Source organism: Lutra lutra, chromosome 17, assembly GCF_902655055.1.
Source record: "Lutra lutra chromosome 17, mLutLut1.2, whole genome shotgun sequence".
Lineage (NCBI taxonomy): Eukaryota > Metazoa > Chordata > Mammalia > Carnivora > Mustelidae > Lutra > Lutra lutra.
The window spans coordinates 38,964,450-38,986,002 of NC_062294.1; the positions used below are offsets into that span (position 1 = coordinate 38,964,450).

General features: G+C 48.6%; 1 protein-coding gene across 7 annotated transcripts in view; it reads left to right on the plus strand.

The window, feature by feature from the left end:
* The window catches only part of ZNF536 (zinc finger protein 536), a 424,494-nt gene that overhangs the window by 39,620 nt on the left and 363,321 nt on the right, over window positions 1–21,553 (plus strand). For 5 of the 7 annotated variants that reach the window (XM_047712032.1, XM_047712037.1, XM_047712038.1 and 2 more), the window contains exon 2: window positions 12,584–12,653. The exons of the other annotated variants lie outside the window; for them this stretch is intronic. The gene's annotated coding sequence lies outside the window, so the exon portion shown is untranslated. The remainder of the gene's footprint in view (window positions 1–12,583; window positions 12,654–21,553) is intronic. 7 annotated transcript variants of the gene reach the window in all.

The following is a 21,553-nucleotide window of genomic DNA, read 5'->3' on the forward strand; positions in this document are numbered from 1 at the left end:
TCTCACAAATTACATGGTAGCTGGGAAAAATGCAGGTTTTTTTTTTTTTTTTTTTAAGAACAATGCTTTTCTAAAGCAATGCGCTAGCATACGTAATTTTTCATTTGAAAGGATGGAGACCGTTTCATTATGCTGGGTATACAGTCGGTTAGGGTTGTGCAAATTCATTACAATGTTTGTTAATGTATAAAACATTTTCCATCCTGGTTTTAGTGACATTGGATTTTTTTTTTTTATAATGTGCTGTTTCTGAAACATCTGCCATCCCTTGTTACCTGTGGGCAGAGGAGGGAGAATATACTCTTTCTAAGAATGTTTATAAGATCTTTACCAAAATGGAAAATCTTGGAAGATGAGAGGGAAAGGACTTTTTTTTTTTTTTTCCTTTTCTGTCAGTTGTTATGTTTGAATTTTCTGGAGTAGGAACTTGACCAAACGGGGGAACCTGCATTTGGCTGCTGAACAGACCAGACTTTCTGGGGGCCTCTGTTTGTATGCTCTCCATTGGGTTCTGCCCTCAGAATGCATTTTCCTGAAGATTTTCCCTATTATATTTCATTTGTCATCTTTGCTTTTCTTTCTTTCTTTTCCTTCTTTCCTTCCTTCCTTCATTACTTCTTTCCTTCCTTGTTGTAGAGTAGGGGATGCTTGAGGGAGTCATGGTTCGCCAGTTACTGTTGCTTCTTGTTAAGAATCGCAGGAAGACAGTGTGAAATATTTTTACTTGACCTCTAGATCAGTCCACCCTTGACTCTTCCTGGCCTTCTCCAGAAGACCTGGAGAGCCAAACTTCATATGGGTTTAGAGGTGACCGTTCAGGGGGACAGCAGCATTTTGATGGCACCGTATTCCCAGAGAGAAAAATGAAGACACCACCACGATGCCCGGAACATTCCCAGCCCCCACATTCCTGCTGGGGACGAGGCTCATGTCCACTTCGCACCCATGTCCCAGTACTCTCTGAGGCATTGGGGTTTCTCTGTTGGAGTCGGGAGAACCAAGGATGGGGCTTTGCGGGAATATCCAGCTGGAGGAGTGGAGATAGTTTGGGGAGGTCCTTTCCCCTGCCATGGAGGTGCTGTGCCCTGAGAAGCAGGTGCGGGCCTGCCGACCTGGACTGTGCTCTGGAGTCCCGTGGTAGGTCACTTTGTGAGATGAATCGATAAGAACAACAAAGAACACGTGCACAGAGGGAAGGAAGGGGCTGAGTGGGGTCCCCAGCCATCGGGATCTCTACTGAGTCCAAGCGCGCTTTTTGAAGAACAGCCCGTGTAAACTCCCTGAGAGGGGTTTAGACATCGAGTCGTTGGAGAAAGAGAGGCCAGAGGGCTTCCGCAGGAATCCTCTTCTCTAAACACTAGAGAGATTTCCTGATCTGCCCGAGTGGAAATACTCTGTCTCAGGGAGAGAGGCTCACTAGGCTTCCAAGCTGCTCCTTCCCTGTTACCTGTGTTCTTTTTTAAAGCAATAGGATTTTTTTTTTTGAGTAGTTTTAGATATGTAGAAAAATTGAGTGTATCTCCCCACCTACATTTCCCCTGTTATTAACGTTTATGTTAGCGCAGTACCTTAGTTCTAATTGATAGGCCTGCATTCCTACATTATTATTAACTAAAGTCCACTGTTTACATTGAAAGATCACTTTTGGTGTTGTACGTCCTATGGGTCTGGGCAAACGTACAATGACATGTACCCACTGCTCTCGTTTTGTACCAAATAGTTTCCCTGTCCTAAAAATCCCCAGTACCCCCCTATTCATCCCTCCCTCCCCCTTGCCTCTTGGCAATCACAGATTTTTTTTTTAACTGTCTCCTTTGTTTTGCCTCTTCTAGAATGTCACAGAGTTGGAATCGCACAGGATGTAGTCTTTTAAGATTGGCTTCTTTCACTTCGTAATATGTATTTATGGTTCTGTCATGTCGTTTCATGGCTCGATGGCTCATTTCTTTCTATTGTTGGGCACTATTTTATTGTCTGGGGGTACCGCAGTTTATCCATTCTGCTACGGAGAGAAGTCTTGGTTGCTTCCATGTTTTGGCAATCGTGAATAAAGCTGCTATAAACATCTGTGTGCAGGTTTTTGTGTGGATGTAAGTTTTCGCCTCTTCTGGGTAAATACCAAAGAGCACGATTGCTGGGTTGATGGGAAGAGTGTGTTTAGTTTTGTAAGGAACTGCCAAACTGTCTTCCGAGGTGGCTGTGCCATTTTGTATTCCCACCAGCCACGAACGAGAGTTCCTGTTGTTCCGTGTCTTTGCCAGCATTTGGGGTCTGTGTTTGGGATTTCAGTCATTTTAATAGGTGTGTCGTGGTGTCTCATTATTGCTTGCATTTGCCTCCCCTTAAAGCCGCACGATGTCGAGCGTGAGCTTCTCACGTGCTTACTTGCCATCTGTAGATCTCCCTTGATGAGGCATCTAGACTTTTGGCCCTTTTTAATGGGGCTGTTTGTTTCTTATTGTTGAGTTTTAAGAGTTCTTTCTATATTTTGGACACCGGTTCTTCATCAGATATGTTGTTAGCTAAGATTTCCTCCCACCATGTGCCTTATCCTTTCCTTCTCTTAATGCTCTCTCTTTGTAATATGTGTGGAACTCTCAGCCACCTCGGCCAGTGGCCTCTGTTCTCATATGGCCCAGTGGCACTTACTTATGTTTCAGATTTGAGGTTTTAGGACATGCGAAATCAGAGATGCACATGCAATGCATTCTCAGCTGTGTTTATAAAACTCACATATATATGCAAGCACACACACGTGCACACACAGAAGAATAGAAGAAATGTGCCAAAATATCAATGCATTCACACCAGCTGATTAGAACTATGGATTGTTGTTATTTTCTTTGTAATATCTCGTATGTTCTGGATTTTCTAGAAGGGAGCATATTATTACTTGAATAATCAGTTGTGTACAGGTAAAAGTAAATGAATTGAAAAAAAGCACCACCTGGGGGTGCCTGGGTGGCTCAGTGGGTTAAAGCCTCTGCCTTCAGCTCAGGTCCTGATCCCAGGGTGCTGGGATCAAGCCCCGCATCAGGCTCTCTGCTCAGCACAGAGCCTGCTTCCTTCTCTTTCTCTGCCTGCCTCTCTGCCTACTTGTGATCTCTATCTGTCAAATAAATAAATAAAATCCTGTGGAGGAGATCCCATAGTGGTTCAGTTGAAACTTGGACAACTTCCCCTTTGACTTCAGAGATGATCTCCAGAACCCATATGTCACAATATTGACGAGAATACAGTTTCTCTAACAACCTGCTTCAGAAAACAAGTGACTTTCTTTTTTTTTTTTTTAAGTTTATTTATTTATTTGACAGACAGAAATCACAAGCAGGCAGAGGGGCAAGCAGAGAGAGTGGAGGAAGCAGGCTCCCTGCTGAGCAGAGAGCTCGATGTGGGGCTCAATCCCAGGACCCTGAATTCATGACCTGAGCCAAAGGCAAAGGCTTAACCTACTGAGCCACCCAGGCTCAAGTGACTTTCTTATGGCTACATTTGGCTGTCAAAATGGCCCACTGTTTTGCTGAGCCCTCATTGGGTGCTATACGAGATAAACACAGTGGAAGCCACTAATGCAAACCACGCATACAGTTTTAAATTTCTAGTAGCCACATTAAAAAGGGTTAAAAGGGAATAGGTAAAATTGATTCTAAGACTCTATTTTTAGTATATCCAGAATATTATCATGTCAACAGGTTAAAAAGTATCAAAACTATAAATGAAACATTTTACACTCTTCCAGATATGATGTGTGTTTTAAGCCTGCAGATCATCCCAGTCTGCACTGGCACTTTGCAAGTGCTCAGTAAACACATTCGGTCGGTGCCTATCAGATTGGATGGGGCAACTTTGTGTGGTGGCTGGATAATCCAGCAGTGTTTGCCAAACAGGGTACCCGAATGGCAACAGTACCTGCAGTGAGTACAGTTTAAAAAGAAAACAGGCACTTTGTGCTCTCCAATTATTTTCCATTTCCTCTACAAGATAAGCTACTTCGTAGACACCATATGATTTGATGATGCTAGGAAGTCTTTTCTGTAGGGGGATAAATATTTTTAATACGTGCATGGATACAGTATAGCCTAAAGCATTTGCAGTTTGGGAATTTTTTTCTTTTTTTCTTCTTTGCATTATTGCCTCTCTGGGGACCAACGTGGTCTCAGATGTGCCAGCCCATGGAGTCTTGGGCTGATATGGGACCTGCATTGCCCTGGACGGGGTGGGACAGGGCCAGGTTGGGTAAAGACATCGGGAGAGGCTTCCAGGCCTTGACTCTCAGAGAAAACAGCCTCTGGGCAGGGCGGGGGTACCCCTTCCGGACCTGTGCCCAGTGACACAGGTTTTGAGCCTTGTAGGAGACATGTGCATCTGGTCTGTGTTTCTTACCCAAAAACACTGGCCTACAGGGTGGGTCAGAATTCCCCATCTGGGATGAGCTGTGGGACCCCATGTGCAGAGTCGTGCTCCTGAGGACACAGACAGGAGGGCTGTTGGATGTCTCTGATCAGTGGCCCTGGGCAAGCCGGGCTGCCCCAGAGACCAGGCTCTGCGAGGCTGTGTGGCGGGAGGTGTTGCTGGTGCTGGGAAACGCTGCATGTGTCACCGAATCAGGGATTCAGACCCTGGCTCCCCCACTTACCTGCTCTTTACCTTGGGCCACTTCCTGCATAGCGGGTGCCTCAGTTTCCCATCCATGATTGACCGCGCTGGCAGCAGTGTCCTCCCTGGGTTGGAGCAATGTGGGTCAGGATGTAGGGCTCTGGTCGGCACGCAGTGAGGGCTCCGTAGATGGGAGCCGACGCTCTTCCTGAGTTCAGGAACGGTTAGGTCGGCAAACGGATCCCTTCAGAAGTGGTGTGTGTGTGTGTGTGTGTGTGTGTGCATAAACTCCAGCGGTTTCTTGAACTCCATGTCTTTAGTGGCTCGTGTCTTCCTGTCTCTATCCTGCACCCTCCGCTCGGCCTGAGAGACCGGCAGGAATCATTTCCCTCCGCCTTCACTTTCCCTCTCTTCTTTTCTCCTTCTCAGGGCTGTTTTGACTATGAATTAATTGTAGGTTGGGGGACTTGCAAGCAAAAATCAAAGCCAATAAACTTCAAAAGGACAGGGGGGACCAGGGCCACCGGGGGAGTGCCAGGGCCCACTGTGGGGGGGGGGCTCTTGTGGCTTTGGGGGAGGGTGGGGGGTGCTTTCCATGTGTCTTCAAAGGGGACACCAAGTGTTTCAGATTGTCACTGAAAAGCTCCGATGCAAAACTTGGGAAATCAGGGTGAGAGGCAACGGGTTCCAAAACAACTATTTCTCTCTTTGGCCAGCAAGCGTGAGCCCAGTGGAACGTAGAGTTAAACTTGGAATTTCTTGGCAAGGGTTAATAATCAATGTAGATCTCCTAACAAAGGAGATGCTGCCTTATTATACTGGGAAAGTTTTTTTTCTTAACTGTCAGTGAAGCAGTACTAATTATTACTCCAGTGTAAATGAGGTCATTTCCTATTAAGAGAACAAAATGCTTAGCCTCGCCTTGCCAATTCATACCAACTATTTTTCACACATACTCAGCTTTTTAGTTTTTTTTTAATTTTGATAAAATCCATTCATTTGTATTAGAAAAGTGTAAACCATCGCAATAATAGTTACCCATGATTACCCAGATGAGCTTTTGTAATGTGTGGGTTGTTTGAATACCATGTGTTAGCTATGGAACAATTAGGCAGCTGAATGGATCTTTAAAACAATCAGATACTTTTATCTCACTGAAAAAATACATTCCTTGGATGTGTACTGTTAAACCGTAAATTCCGGGCAACATTAAACTCACGTCACAAGAAGAACTTTCGGATATATGTTGATCAAGGACAAAAAGACATCCAGATATCGTGTCTTCGTGTTTTCATTTTTTTTTTATGCAAGCAAAAAGATTTAAGGAATATTGTAGCAAACAAAGGGTAATTGTTTTAGCCCAGATGTTGCTTTTGCACAACAAGCAGGTTACAATGTTCCCACAGAGCTGATGAGCCCAATCAGGGAAATGATTAAAAATTGATTTTGTCCCTGTAATTACAGTATGTAAACTACTTAGCTTGGATTGCAAAGGAAGTGATTTTCTAATTACGTATATACTCTGGTGTCTAATGATTGGTTTTTTGAAGTAATGAAGAGAGAGCACTAACGACTCCTTGGTGTTCTGTTGTTTAAGAAAGACCATCTTTAGAGTAAGCAGCAACAGACAAAGAGTTTAAATTGAATTTTCAACACTGTTAATGTGCACATGGATTTGTTTATTAAAGAGACAGGGAAGTAATTTGATTGGCTCTGAGCATCTTGGCTTTTTTTCATGCTAAAGCATGTAAAAATACATGCACCGGGGCACAGGCTGATGGGAAGAAGCCTCCCCGCTCCACTTTCATCATCCCAGTGCCTGGGCTGATACCGCGGAGTCTCAGGTTCCTGTGAGCATCTGATATCTGTGAATCCTGAAAGCGTTTAGATCGAACAGGTATCAGATAGCTCCTGCATCAAAGTTACCTTTGTTTTAAAATGAAAGAAGAGGCTTCTCTTGGATGCATGTCTGGGTAGCCCAACGCACTCTGTGTTAGAATATTTGTAGCATCCCATGTGACAGATAGCCTGCATCCTATGACGCAGGGCTCTGCGATGGGGTGACAGCTGTCACCCCCCGATATGTGTGTGCCACACACGCCCACCCCAGGGCTAGCCCTGTGTCTGCAGGACTGGCTGTAGTGGGTCAGTGCTGGGAGCCGGGTGGGGGGGTGCTGATGGGGATGGAGGAGAGAACTTGCGGAATCCCGAGTGCTCCTTCTCTGCTTCGAGACACTTTGTGGCTGATGAGTCACAGCCCCTCAAGCCCCTCTTCTGGCAGATGTTAGAAGGGGAGACCCTTCCTTAGCAGGCAGACAAGCAAGGTGACCCTGAGAGTTTGGTGAGGCCAAGGGATCAGGAGACGCATGCCTTTGGGAAGACTTGTTTGTTACTCACAGTTCCTAAGAGGAGGGGGTGCCCCAGGCCATGAGGGACTGCTCAGGGAAGCAGCAGGAACGGTCTGGAGACAGGGAGCCAGGGGAAAATGTGAACATGAACCCTTATGGTGCTGAAGGAAGGGCTTGGCAGGGAGGGTGGCCAGAGGTGGGACTGGCTAGTTTGGATCATTTCAGTAGGCTCTCTCTGGTTGTCTGATATCTGACCCCGGGGTGATTAGGGCAGGGGATAGTCCCCCAGTGTGGGAGAGCCTGGTAAAGGAGGGGGCGTGGGCTGTGGTCGGGGGTTTTGCCTGTGAGAGATGTGCTCCCAGAAGGGTCATTTGCTCCCTTTAGGGATTGGCTAGTCCTGGGAGGGGCAGTTCCTGCAGAGCCAGTAAGGTCCCAGATATCAAAGCATCAGAAACACATGCTTACTGCACAGGAGCCCTTGGCGAGGGCTGGTTTGGGAGTGGGTGCCCTGTGTCATCAGAGTCCCTGGCCTTGATGAGCATAGGATGATGCCAGGTCCCTCTTCTTCCCCGTGTCTACTCAGCAAGTCTCTTTGGCTCTCTATGAAATGCATCCTGAATCTACTTGCTTCCCGCCATCATCGTGGCTCCCACCCCACCTCAAGCCAGCACCGTCTCTCACCTGGACAACCGTGGCAGCCTCCTCACTGGTCTCATAGGGAGCTCCACTGCCAGCCCTTCTGGTCTGTTTCCCCAGGGCAGTCAGCATGGTCCTTATTATAATGTAAATCACATCATGTTATTCCCTTGCTCAAAACCTGTCAATGGCTCAGAATAAAACCCAAAATTCGTACCATGTCTGAGAAGAAATGCCAGTCCTCTCCCATTTCCCTGCCTACTATCCATGTTGTCCTGGGCGCATGGAACATCTTGCTGCTCCTGGAATGCACTATCTCCTTCCAACCCCAGGGCCTTTGCACCAACTGTTTGTTTTGCTTATAGAGTTCTTCCTCAGATTTTCACTGTGCTCATTCTCTCAATTTATCCAGGATGTTTTGCTTATTTGTTTGTTTTTTGTTGGTTGTCACTGGTGAGAGTGGTCTCTCTCTGGTCACCTTATCACAAACCATCTCTGTCCACGTCCGTCATTTTCCCTGGCTTTATTTTCTTCTTCAAGCATATTATTCACTAACCTTATATTTTGTTTTTATTCATGTTTCATTGGAAGCTGCTCACTAAAATAGAAGTTCCCCTCAGACAGGAGTCTGGCACCCATGAGGCACTTGGCAGGTGACGGCTAAATGAGACCAAGTCCCTGAGCCTCTTCCCCAGGGAGCACTTCTCACCTGGACTCCTTTCCTGTTGGGAACAACAGCTCTGTTACTTGGGGCCAATGTCATCCCTTAGAGTTCTGAGAGGAGGAGAGTGAGAATCACTCAGTGCTCGGGAATGGAACGTGCAAGTCAATTTTGGCTGGTGGCAGGGTCCCTGTCCCCTAGTGGGCCTGGAGGGTGTTGAGCATGGGGCTAGGAGAGGCACTGGAACCGGGCAGGGAAGTTGTGTCCCCACGGTAGTGCAGGCTGGGGAACAGGCTGGAGCCCCTCTTCTGGGCTTCCCTCCAGGACAGCAGGACTGTGAGTCACTATCCTGGAAGGGCTGAGGTGTTATCTCCAGAGAGCTCCACTTACGTGTCCCGCTGGCCACATCCTTCTCCCACAGAGCGCTGAGGGAGTCCAGCTGGCTTTCTCGCCGCTGCAGAATCCTTTCCTGATGCTTTCCTGGAAGGAAAGCAGTTTATCTGGCTCCCATCTGCCCCAGACTGCCCAGAGCCCTCAGAGGACTGCAGGACTCCTGCCACAGGGCCTCCGAGTGAGCCCTGGGAGGGCCGGTCCTCGGTCTGTCCCGGAAGGCGCTGTGCGCCAGGGGCCACACTGTAACAGAGCACCCACCTGGAGAGGGAAATTGAACCAGCTTTCCCTTTTTTCTTCCATCCTCCCTTGCTGGCCCTTCGTTCCATAGGAGCCAGAACCTTCGCTTCTCTCTTCCCTCCCTCCTTCCCAGCTTCGCTTCCCTCCCTTCTTCATTCCTTTCCTTTCTTCCATCAATTTCCATCCCTCCCTCTGCCCTGTTGTCCTCTCTCCCTCCTTCCTTCTTTCCTTCCTTCCTTCCTTCTGTCCTTCCCACCTTCACCTGCCTTCCCTCCTTCTGTCTCCATCCTTCCATCTCTGCTTCCTTTTCTCCTTCTCTCTCTCCCTCCCTCCACCCACGCCACAGATACTGAGCTCCAGCCCTCTGCCAGAGATGAGGGACTAGGAGGTGAATGGGACACAGCCTTTCCCCTGTGAGCTGGCAAGAGACACAGGGACCACCCTCCGCAGGGCATCTGGTGCTTGGCAGGACATCGGTAAATGGTAACCTGTTGCTAGGATGGCCTTCCAGCCGCCATGGTGTTGAGTGAGAGACAGGTGTGTGATGACCATGGGAAGGCAACATGTTGGCCTAGAGGAAGGGTCTTTGCATCAAACTTGGGGCTTATTCCCAAGGGCCCCGGCCGTGGCAGGGTTGCTTCGTCTCTGCTCCTGTCTTGACTCGCCAGGCACCCTCCCTTTCAGCACCCATGGGCCCAAGTCTGGGAGACTGGGCTTCTACCCAGTGAAGGTTATCAGAGCTTCTGCGTCTCCCCTGGGAGGACTTGGGAAGGAAGAGAGGGCCCCCATCCCTTGGTGAGGGGTCCATGCAGCTTTCTCCTTCTAGCCTTGGCTCAGCGAACAGGCTGGGCCCTTGAGTGGGGACTGCTTGGCCTGTAGAACTCGTAGGGATGGGGCCGCAGTGCCAGTGCACTGCGGGCCGGGCCAGAGCTGCCTGCCGCCTCCCACTTTCTTCTGTTGTCTGTGCCCCCCTGTCTTCCTGTCCTCCCCACTTCTCTTTAAAGTCTTTCTATCAGAGCTTCCCACCCCCTCCCTTCCCTTGGGCTGCTCAAAGGGGCCTTGGAAGTGCCCCAGGTTCTAACAGACCCAGCCCCCCCAACACCCTGTCCTCCCTCCCCCTTTACAAAGTTGCTGCCACCCCCGCCCCTGCATTTTTCCTAGAACCCGCACCCCTCGCATGTCAGGGTCTCTGAACCTTTACCCACTCCCGCCTCCACCTCTGTGCCCACCACGGCCCTGCTCACTGAATGAGCAGGCGTGAGCTCCCTTTCGGGTGCCGCCGGCTGAGGGTGGCCCCACGTGTTTGACAGGACAGTCAGGGGTTATCCATTTACAGCAGGGGGGATTTCAGGCCCCAAAACCTGTCCGTGGAGGTGATTCTTTTTGTGAGATGGCTGCTCCCCACCTTGGCCTTGGCTCGTGCCGTGCTTTTTGCTGCCTTTGTGATCTGCCCCTTCCCGCCTTCCCTCGGATCTGGTGGTAGCTACACCCCACTGGGCTTGTGGGCACTGTCTCCTGGGTGGCCCTCTCCACCATCCCCTCAGCGGGGGTTCATGTGGGAGGCAGGGGCGAGGGGAGGCCTCCCGTCAGGGACCTGTTTCTGGTTATGTCACCGCGTTTTCTCTAAATGCAAGTTCCTACGTGCACCAAGACCGCTCTTTCTTTCACTGAGTGAGACAGACTTACTGGGCTGGGGTTTTCCTTCCTCCCCACTCCACATCGAGAGCATCAGTGGTCTGGTGTGCTCCCCTTTGCCCACCTGCGGTGGCCATAATGACATGGGACAGTGGGAGTCACCTCTAGATGGTTCAGAAAGGTCCCAGTGGCACTAAGTCAGTTTTCTTTCCTGAGATTCCAGTATGGCCTCTGAGCACGGGCTCTGCCGCTATCTCAGCAGGAAGCTTGTGGGGCTCACCTGGCCTGGCCGAGGCGGGCCAGCCACCTTTGGATACCGCGCCGCCCCTCCCCCCCCCCCGCCCATCATTCGGGAGAGCCCTCCCAAGGGCACAGCTCCCTATGCAGCCGCAGAGCTTGCGCTGGGGCCACGACTGTTTCAGGGCGTAGGAGCTCCCATCACGGCCCCAAAGGCAGATGGCCGGCATGTGATCCATGGTGGGAAGCCAGGGGTCATGTGGATGTGGGACACCCCAGGTGAAGTCTCCCGTGTTCTTCCCATCACTGGCATCCAGAAAACTTCTTATGTGAACAGCCCCTGGAGAATGGTCCTAGAATTTTGCAAACCATAAGGCTGAGTCTCTCCCCTGGCCTCTCACAATCCCCTCCCTAAAAGCGGTCTTGTGAGCAAAGCAAGTAAGTCTTCACAGAGCCATTGGGGTGCCGGGACCCGCTGTGCCTATCCCTGGGACAGACCAGAGAAAGCACAGCGTCAAGCATTTGTTTCTCTCTCTCTCTTTCTCTCTCTCTCTCGATTTTAACTTTGAATGATACAGAAAAAAAAACAAATTGCAGAAGCTAATCTGTCTGAGGAGAGGCAAGGAGGGGGCGAGAGAGACTTGTGATTTCTTACCTTGTTGCAGATGGTTGAGGTGTCAACTTCTGCTTTGTGTCTCGAGGTAGGCAGGTAGGAATTAGTTTACAAACAGCAGTGTCCCTGTGACACTTTGAGGAAAGGCTTTCCGCACTCAGTCAGCCAACTTTTTTGGTTGCCAGAAATCCGTGTTGGAGTTGGACGGACTGTGGGATGCCCGTGGCTTCATGTGCAGATTTCATCATTGTGGGCTGGGGCTGCTACCACGGGTTCCCCGAGTGTGTCTTCTGGTTTCCCATTCATAGACACGCCCCTGAGTCCCTACTGGAATTCCGCTTCTGTGATGCCCGAATGTACAACTTCGGCATCAGCCAAATGTAACTTCTCAAGAGGGAAATTTTGCTCGTCCTGTAAAATCCTTCTATGATTGGATTCCGAATTGCACTGGACTGGGAGAGGCTGGACCCAGGGAGCGGACTAGAGATCGCAGGCTGAGGCTTGGCTTGACCCCTGTGGGCAGGCATCTTGGCGTCCCCCTCAGGCTCCCCATCCTGTCCGAGTGTGTCATAGTGGAGGAGCTCCTCTTGCAAGGCTTTCTTCAGTAATGAGACAGGAGAAAGTCGAACGCCTAACTGGTCCTTTTCTGGATCTTGGTACGGGAGTGGGGACAGATGCCACACGACGCCCCAGAGCCTGGGTCAGTGTCTGGTTCTGGTTCGGATGCACTGAATGCCGCCTTGGAACTGTTCGCCTGTTCGGAACACAGGATCACCTGTGGTCCATTGAAATTTGCGTGGAATTGTGGTCTCCTGAAGGGAGCTCCTTAAATCAGAGAGAAAAAGAACCTCTTAATCCCTAACCTTTAGAATTTAAAGGGGAGAGAGAGAGAGAGAGAGAGGAGAGAGCGAGCCAGCCTTTATTTGCTTATTTGCTTGCTTCTTCTGTCCCATCTGGACAAGAAATGGTTAGATGCCCTGCCCCCTTCTCTCTTTGCAGGTGGCAATTTCCCATTAAAAGGAGCTGAGCAAATTGGGTTTATTGCGGCAAGGGTCACATAGTTCCCATTTTTAAATTGCTCAATGAATTGGGGCAGTGGGGCTATTAAATATTGTTAGACTCTCAACTAGCCCGGCAAATGGTTACCTTGGACGAATGCTGTTTACCTGTCTTGTTGACGTCGATATGTCCGACACGGAGACTTGCTAACACGTCCTATTTTTGCAGTTCCGACCCACCACGGCTTTAAGAATACCCTTCAGCCAGGAGGGAGCTCCGTTGCTTTAAGACTTGCCTGGTAAGGAACATCGTTCTGTAGTTCGTTGAAGTGGTGTCTGTCTGTGAGTGTGTGGGCTGTCCAGGCTGCCCTCGCTGGGCTGGAGCCCCCTGCGCTGGGTGAGAGTTCTCCCAGATGCTCCCTTCTCCCCCCAGCCTGGACTGAGGTGGGTCGTGGAGAAGCTTCTGGATTCAAGGGTCCCTGGGTTGGAGTGTGGCTCCCGGGGCTTCTAGGTGGGATGAATGTATGGTGTCAAGACATGTTCCGGAAGTCTCAGCACGGGATCCCAGAAGGGGCAAAGCCCCCTAAGGGCGACTTCTTTCTCTCTGTGTGACATCCCTAAGAGTCGCTGTCCACCAGCTGGCAGATGGAACCAGGAGCTGGTGAGGCTGAGGCACCACCTGTGGCCAATTGCCTCATCACCCACGGGGCGGCTCCGTGGCCTGGCCCCGTCTCGGAGGAAACTTGTCCCAGAGCAGCTTCATGTTTGTCATCTCAGACTCAAGATCACAGACTTAGTGATGGAGGGTTTTCCTGGCCTCAAAGCTGCTAAAAACTTACAGCACAAACGAAGGGGCAGGTGCCTGTATCTGATGCCCGCAGCCTCCTCATCAGAGCTCCCCGAGATATATCTCTGTAAACTCAGCCTTGGATCTCATTAGCCAAGCCCACCTCCCCCTGACCATGGGCCTCAGAGGTCACTACACAACCATGGAAATTGATAGCGGAATTATGCACTCAGAAATTAATTTTATGTTGTACTGAATATATCTTTTTTTTTATTGTGACTTTATCTTGTTGAGAAAGTGCTTACTTCTGATTTTGTGGATATTACTGACCATGGATTACTTTTATTTTGGTTTTTACACAACAGTTATATTAGAAATTTGCTGTTTTATTCTTACCTTCTTAGTAAAAATCCTTTTATCACACAATGGGTAATTTATATCCATTACCAGGCCTTTCAATCCTTTTCAGTGGGGCTGTCAGCGCCGTTGGCACAGTAATGATTAATGTGATCTAATAATAGCGTGCCATTATATTACCTTAGTAAAACATGTACCAACATCCTATTCGGATCTACCAAATTCATAGCTTCCTATAATATTTTTGTTGAAAGACAGGATTACTATTTTTCAAAGCTGATTTTTTCCCCTTTAACATATTTAATGAAATTCACAATTCTCTGCCTTAGTAATCCGGGCATGTGATTGGGTTCGGTGGGTGAATGTGACATCTGTAAGTAGTGTTGTGATTTGTCAGGGAGAGGTGGGACAGTCTCAAAGACCCGCCACCGGCCGATCCTGGGTTGTTTTGCCTCGAAGGAAAGAAATTGCTGGGTTTCCAGTCTCTTCTGACACGTAATAAGGAAGGTGTGTTTTAGATCAAAAGGCAAAAAAGTAATTTGACTCGAAGAGTCCTTTCTTCCTCTCCTGTTTTCTCTTCTCTCCTGTCACCTGCCTTGGTCTGCTGGTGAATAAGAGGGTAACAGAGCCCGTGGAAGCAGCTTCAAGCTGTTTTTTTTCCTGGGGTTTGCCTCCAGCCTCCATTTCCAGCTCAGCCTCTCTGGATCTGAGGCCGGGTTGTTTGGCCTTGGCACTGACATTGCGCTGGGTAACTCTTCGCTACAGGGGCCCTCCTGTGCACGGTCAGATGTTCAGCAGCGTCCCTGGCCTTCTTCCACTCAGATGCCAATTGTATACCCAGCTCCCTGAAGCTGTGACAACCAAAATATCTCCTGAAATTACCAGCCGTCCCCTGGGGGCCACAACCATCCATCGGTCTGATGTGGTAGGAACACAAGAAGATGGGTTTTGGGTGGGAGGGGATCTCGCTCCAGCTGGAGCTCCCATAGAGCTTTGGGGTCCTTCTTTGGGACGTCTTTGGTTTTGGCAGGGAAGATGTGGGGATGAGGGTTACACACTGCATCCTTTTCCTGGTGGAAACCCAGGCTTCTTCCTTCTTTCTCCTCCCTCCTCTGTCCCAGAGCCTGGCCCCAGCAAGGGTCTGAATCTTAGCTTCTTCCACTTAAATCCCATTATAATCACGACCGTGATTGATAACATTCCACCTTTTCAAAGGGCTTTAAAATCTGTGTCAACCAAGGATGACATTATTGGAGCGCAGGCGAGATGTATTCAAACAATTACACACTCAAATCGAAATGGGAAGGTTTGTCCTTCTATTCTGATGCCTTTGTGACGTAGCTTTCACCAGCACCTTGGCCCCGCAGCCCCCAAAAGCTTCAGCAGGAAAATGCATGGGGAGGAACAGGTTTTGCCCTTGATACCACTCAGCTCTGAAAGATTTTGAATATTTGGGCTTCTTAGAACTAGAGGGTGGGGGGGGGAAGGAGAGGTTGTTGAGCACAGGAGAGAGAGAGAGAGAGAGAGAGAGAGAGATCCTTGCTTTTGACTCAGAACAAAAATTACTGCTGCAATATTGGCTCGAAATATGCAATCAACTGAAATCAGGAAAAGTATTTTGAATACAAAATTTATATTGAAATACTTGAATCTTGATACGTGTGCACCCACATACATGTATATATTTAAATCAAGGAAGAGAAGGCGAAAAATAAAGCTTTTGTCATAAAAATATTGCTTGTAGTATTTGCCCTCAAATGATTTCTGCCACATTGGAATACATTTTTGTACGGTTAGCATTTCCATAGAAGACACTCTTGTTTGCAACAGATTCTTGATGATAACAACAAATGAGGAAATGGCTCTGATTTACCTTTGTTTTAGGAGGATTTTAAATACATTGTGATGTTTGGTGTAGGAAGCATTTTGGTGACCCACCCCTACTTTACTCGTTTCTGGTTTGTCTCTCTCAGTGCAGCATAAACCTGGTAAGAATGGGGCCTTGTGTGGCTTTCCGTGTTCCTGAAATGGTCTCTGGTACATAGTAGGTTCTCAGTAATACTGATGACTGGCAGGATGGATTGATGGGTGGATGGATGGGTGGATTGATAGATGAATGGAGGGATGGATGGATGGATGGGTGGATAGATGGTTTGAGGGATGGATGGATGGATGGATGGATGCATGGATTGCTGGGTGAGTGGATGGGGAAATGGATAGAGTTCTATCTCAAACCTGAATCAGATCTTAGAATAGTAAGCCTAGCAGTCCAAATGAAATCCCACTTTTTACCATCTCATCACCCCTTGCCCTCTTAAACAATTTTTTTTTTTACATCTAAATGGTCAGTTGTACAAAGACATTCTTATTCTGCTTTTAATCCAGTTTTTAAAATAGAAAAATATGTTTAGGACTGTGCCGGGCAATCTCTGTAAGCTGAAACCACATGGGTGCCTTGTTGTATAAACATCTTTAGACATCCACAAGGGCACATACACAGAAGACTGAGACTGAACACCTGGAGGCAGAGCAGGAGAAGATGACCCCTTTCAATGTGGTACATCAACAAGGAGTTTATGAGGCTCAGAAGACTTTCTGTCCAGATGACTAGTTGTCTGTGTCCTGGACAAGACTCTAATTTATATTATATTTCCTGTTCTTCTAGACGCTCTCATGCGTCCTCTGCAGATTCTCCATGCCTGATCTCTGTGGGACTGGGCAGTACCTGGCCATGTGGGGTCAGCCATCCCGAGGAGACAGGCTGAGGCTCCCGGTGGTGGGGCTCCCAAGGCCTGGCACAGCAGACATTATCTGCTGGAAATGTATTCCCAGTGATGAGGGTAAAAGTCACCACCTGCTTGACTTGTAACTTACTGTACAACAAACATCATGGCCTCCCTCGTGTAAAAGCCATACAACAGGAAGAGAGACAAATGACCCCTAGACCCGGCAACCTATAGCAAAGTTATGGACTCTGGAACCTCAGGTCTCCTGGCTTGAACCCTGGCTCCCCCGTGTGTTAAGGGACTTCGTCTTGTGCCTCAGTTTTGTCATCTGTAAACTGGGAATGACAATCAGGACAACATAGCAGATTACACAACTAATCAAAGAAATGTGCTTAAAACGACGTCTGGCTCCAAGTAAGTGTTTGTTATACACGTGTTGGTTCTGTTCACTCACATTTTCTCTGCTTAGTCAACTTTCCCCCCCTCTCTCTATTTATTCCAGCTTAAGGAAAGTATAGGCCATTTTCAGATAATGAGCCTTTTCCCCTCAGACTCATACCAGAGCGAGGAACCCCCTCCCCGGCGCTGCCCGGCGTGCAGTCTCGCCGGTACCCCTGGGGCCCGCGGTGGTTAGCCAGTTCACAGAGCTTCTGAAAGGTGGTGAGTTTCCAGAGTTAGCTTCCCCTTTGTCAGGGAGCAATGTTGACACACCACTGGGCTTTGGGATTTACTTGGTGTTCGGGGAGCGCATTCCTGGGATGGCTGCCACGTGGTCGTGGTGGGTGGGAACCGCTGGCTCCTGAAAGGCAGGGGAGCACTGTGGCTTTCCTCTCCCACCCCTTGTGAGCCGACCGCTTCGCATCATGGCCCCGTTTTATATTTTCGTCGACCACTGAAATTTAACATTTTGCTTTCGGTCCATTATGTATGCAAGGATCTTGCTGATAAATACATGTGTAATTGTACCGTTGGAACCACTGCTCGTCAGCGACAACATATAATTAAACTCACCCTTGTAGTCATTGAACTTTTCCGTCCCTGACAAGATCACTGACCACGCCAGGGAGGGTGTGTCTCCTTGTGTGAGCCCTGCGGGGCCCCGTGTGGCCTCGCCTCCTCATCCCGGCCCACGCGGGGTCCCCGGTGCATCTTAGGGCGTGCTCGCACGTATGCACATGTGCGCTTCCCTTAGGCAGTCGGTGCCGGTGCCGGATGGAAGGGTGGGGCTGTAGAGCCTGGGGATGCCTCTGTTTTTGTTGTCTATGCCCAGGTGATGACAGGGCCGGAGCGGGTGCTTGGTAGACTTGAATGAATATTCTTAGAAAGTCCTTCACTTGCCTCTGAGTCCTCTTTTCACATACAACCTTGGGATCCTTCCCCTCATTTTCTTTTTTGGGGTGATGCTTACTGCATTACTTTTATGCCCTAGGCCAGGGGTTGGTGAACTATGGCCCGTTTTTTTTTGCTGCCTATTTTTTAACACGTAAGAAAACTTCTACGAATTGTAATGAAATATACGTAACACTTACTATCTCTTTCTATTAAACATTTAACATTTTTCAAGTGTCCAGATCTGTGGCATTAAGTTCACTCACACTGTTGTGCAAACCTCCCCACCGTCCATCCTCAGAGCTTTCTCGTTGTCCCAAGCAGACTATGTACCCACCCAACAATAAGTCCCTGTAACTCTCCCTCCAGCCCTTGGAAACTACCGTTCTACTTTCTGTCTCTGTAAACTTGACTATTCTAGGTATCTCACAGAGGTAGAATCATAGGGTACTTGTTCTCTTGTGACCGACTTACTTTGCTTAGTATAATGTCCTCAAGGTTCATCCACAATGTGGCAAGTGACAGGATTTCCTTTTTTTTTTTTTCAATAATTTTTTAAGCTCTTATTTATTTATTTGATACAAAGAGAGGGCACAAGTAGGCAGAGCAGCAGACAGAGGCACAGGGAGAAGCAGGCTCCCTACTTCTACTACTTCTACTACTACTCCCTACAAGGAACCTGATGTGGGGCTTGATCCCAGGACCCTGAGATCATGACCTGAGCTAAAAACAGATGCTTGACTGACTGAGCCACTCCAACACCCCAGGATTTCTTTTCTTTTTAAGGCTGAATAATATTGCACTGTGTGTGTGCATGTGTGTGTGTCTATGTGTATGCAAGTGTTTCTGCATGTATGTGTGCATCTCTCTTTGTATGTGTGTGTGTGCGTGCGCGCGCGTGTGTGTGTGGTGTGTGTGTACATACCACATATTGTTTACCCATCCATCAGTGGACACTAGGGTTGTTTCCTTGTCTTGGCTATTGTGGGTAATGCTGCTATAAACGTGGGCATACAAATATTTCTTCAAGACCCTGCTTTCAATTTTGGGGGCTACATACCCAAAAGTGGGATTGCCAAATCATATGGTAGTTTTATCTGTAGTTTTTTTTTAAAGCATCTCCGTAGCTGCTGTACCATTTTACCTTCCCAGGTCACAAGGATTTCAGTGTCTCCACATCCTTCCCAATGCTTATTTTCTGAATTGTTGAGGGCCGCCCTCCTGCTGGGTGTGAGCTGGTAGGTTCTTGTGGTTCTGCCTGTTTTTGTAAGCATCTGAGTTAAGAATGGCTTCTACATTTCTAAGTTGATTGAAAAAAAAAATTGAAAGAGAAACAATGTCCCATGACACGTGAAAGGTAGATGAAATTCAAACTTCAGTGTTCATGCAGAAGATTTTCTATGGAGCCAGGCCCCCCCCCCCCATTCATTTATGGATCACCTGTGGCTGCTTCCTTGCCGGACTGACAGACTGTGTGACTTGCCAAGCCTACAATATTTCTCACCTGGCCCTTTATGGAACACGTTGGCCAGCCCTGCACTGGGCTAAGACCTTTCGAGCCCTCATCTGGCTTAATCCCCCGAGCAGCCTACTCTGCAGACCAAGAAACTGAGGTTCACCAAACGTAGCTAACTTGCCCCAGTGCCACAGCCGAACACGGCCAAACCAAGAGGCACGTGCTTGTCCCCGTGACCCCTATGTCTCACACTTGTCACCATCGCCGTAAATGTGATCATTGGGAACATCCTCTGTTTGGGGATCACTTGCTAGAGTTTTTGCAAGTCCGAGGTCAGGTCCTGGTTGAAAAAAAAATTATATTAAAATGTGGTGTTGTCATTGGGAGAAGTGGCAAATTTAGGGAGGAAACGAGGACACGAGGTGGTGCGAGGGAGATGGGCTTTCCTTGGTTTCTTATATTTGAATGCAAAGACGTGTGCCCTTGCCCCCTGGCAGGATAGGCTTTCAACCTTGCTGAAGCAGGACATGGCTCTGGGATGCCTGCATGTCTATACATGCAGCATTTCCTCGGGATTAGAAAGAAATTGATAACTTCTTCTTGCATTAAAAAAGTGAATTATTTTCCCAACCCAGAGGAAAGAAAGCCAGGGTATACAGGAGAACGTGTTGATTGATTCTTTCCCTTTCACTGTTGAGATCACATGCTCTGTGGCATGAATCCTAGCATAGAGATCTTGGGCCAGCCCCAAATCTTTTCCTCCAGACGTGGAGGGATCTGCTGTCCCATTTTCCACGGACTGTCTTAGCATCCCCTTTACGTCTCGGGCTCGGATGGTCAGCTGTTGCTACTGAGGGATCATGCAGTTGTCGCTCCCTGCCTCCTCCCCTCCTTGCATCCTTCTCTGTCCCCCAGGATGGGTGCACTTGGTACCCGGAACCTTCTGGCCTTTTTTAATGCAGAGGACCAAGCATGAACAGTGATCTGTTCTTTCTCCATTGGAGAGGAAAGTCTCCGTTGATCTTACATATTTGTGTGCATTAAGGAAATAATCTCTCAATCCAAGCTTTGGGGATGTTGGAGGGCTCTAGGGAATGGTTGGCCTTGGGTCTGTCCCCAGCACGGCGATGTGGTTCTCCTGCTCTGTTTGGGAATGCATGACATTTCCTCCCTGTCACTACTGTATTTCATCAGTAGGCTTCGTGCTTTTGCAGTATGAAACACAGCAGCATTTTCCACGAACTCTTGGCTGTGGCTTCAGCCCAGCAGAGCTGGGCTCCTACCCTTACAGCTTTCTGGCGCAACTCATTTTGCACAAAGGAAAGTATGATAATCGGGGTTGTAGGATGATAATGTGATCGGCATGTTAGCATACTGTGAGAAGGATAGCAGTGACTTTGGATTTGGGGTTTTGTGGTTACAAATGTGCCATGGTGCCTGATGCAAAGGGCCTGTACCTACTAGGTGCTTAGGAAACGTCGAAGGAGTGAATTGGTCTAGAAATGGCTTTGTGCCTGAGAGTAAGTGGGCGGGTAGAATGAAAATGGGCTTTGGAAATGGCGATATCTATGATTTTTTTTTTTTTTTTCCTGTTTAAAGATTAAGTTTGGGTCTGGTCATGGTGTCTGGCTGCCCATAGCCCAGTAGGATGGCCCACAAACACATGTGACCTTAGGTGTCCTGCCTCTTCTGGTTCTGACTTACCTGATCTCTTGGTCACTCTCTTGACTAGCGGCTGAGCCTTGACTCAGCACCTGAGTCCCCGTGCTCAGCCCTGGTGGGTAAGATATGAGCGTTGGCCCCACCCCAGGACTAAGGAACATGCAGCCCAGAGGGAAGGGAACATTGCAGAGGTGGAGTGGTGTGTGTGTGTGTGTGTGTGTGTGTGTGTGTGTGTGTGTGTGTGTTTGCAGGAGCCAATGGTAGAGAGGTAGATGTGGTGAATTTTCCCTACCCCAAAGACATTTTTTATTTTCTTCATGGAATATTCCAAGAAGATTCTCCAGTCTTCCTCATATTCATGTGTGTGGATTGTTTCATGTCTAAAAGCAGTTCATAACACAGAATGACGCTCTTGTCATTGAGCGGGGCTTAACTGCTGAGTTTCTGTCCCTTAACAAAACATAGCTGAAGAGAATATTGACAGTAAAAACCCAAGTCTGGTGCATGCTCAGATCACCCCCAGGTTTCTGTTTCTCCTCGCTAGGCCCCCAGATGTGAGTTGTTAGACATGTAACATCCCCAATACGATCCAGCCTCCCGTAATGAGAGCGGTGGAAGTCTTCATGAGCGGCATGCTCCCTGGAAGGCATGCTGGGAGTTTGTAGAAGGCCCCGGGGAACCGCTGACACCCCAGACAGCACTCAGCCACTGCTGCCCTCTGTGGGGCACCATCCCTGCCCTGCACACCCTCACCTCGTTGGAGGCCTCAGACTGAAGGCTGAGAGAAGGTTCCAAGGGAAGGCGGAGGCAAGCACTCTTGGCTGGGGGTTGTACGGGCATGGCGAGGAGGGCCAGCCTGGGTGCGAGGAGGCTTTTCAGATC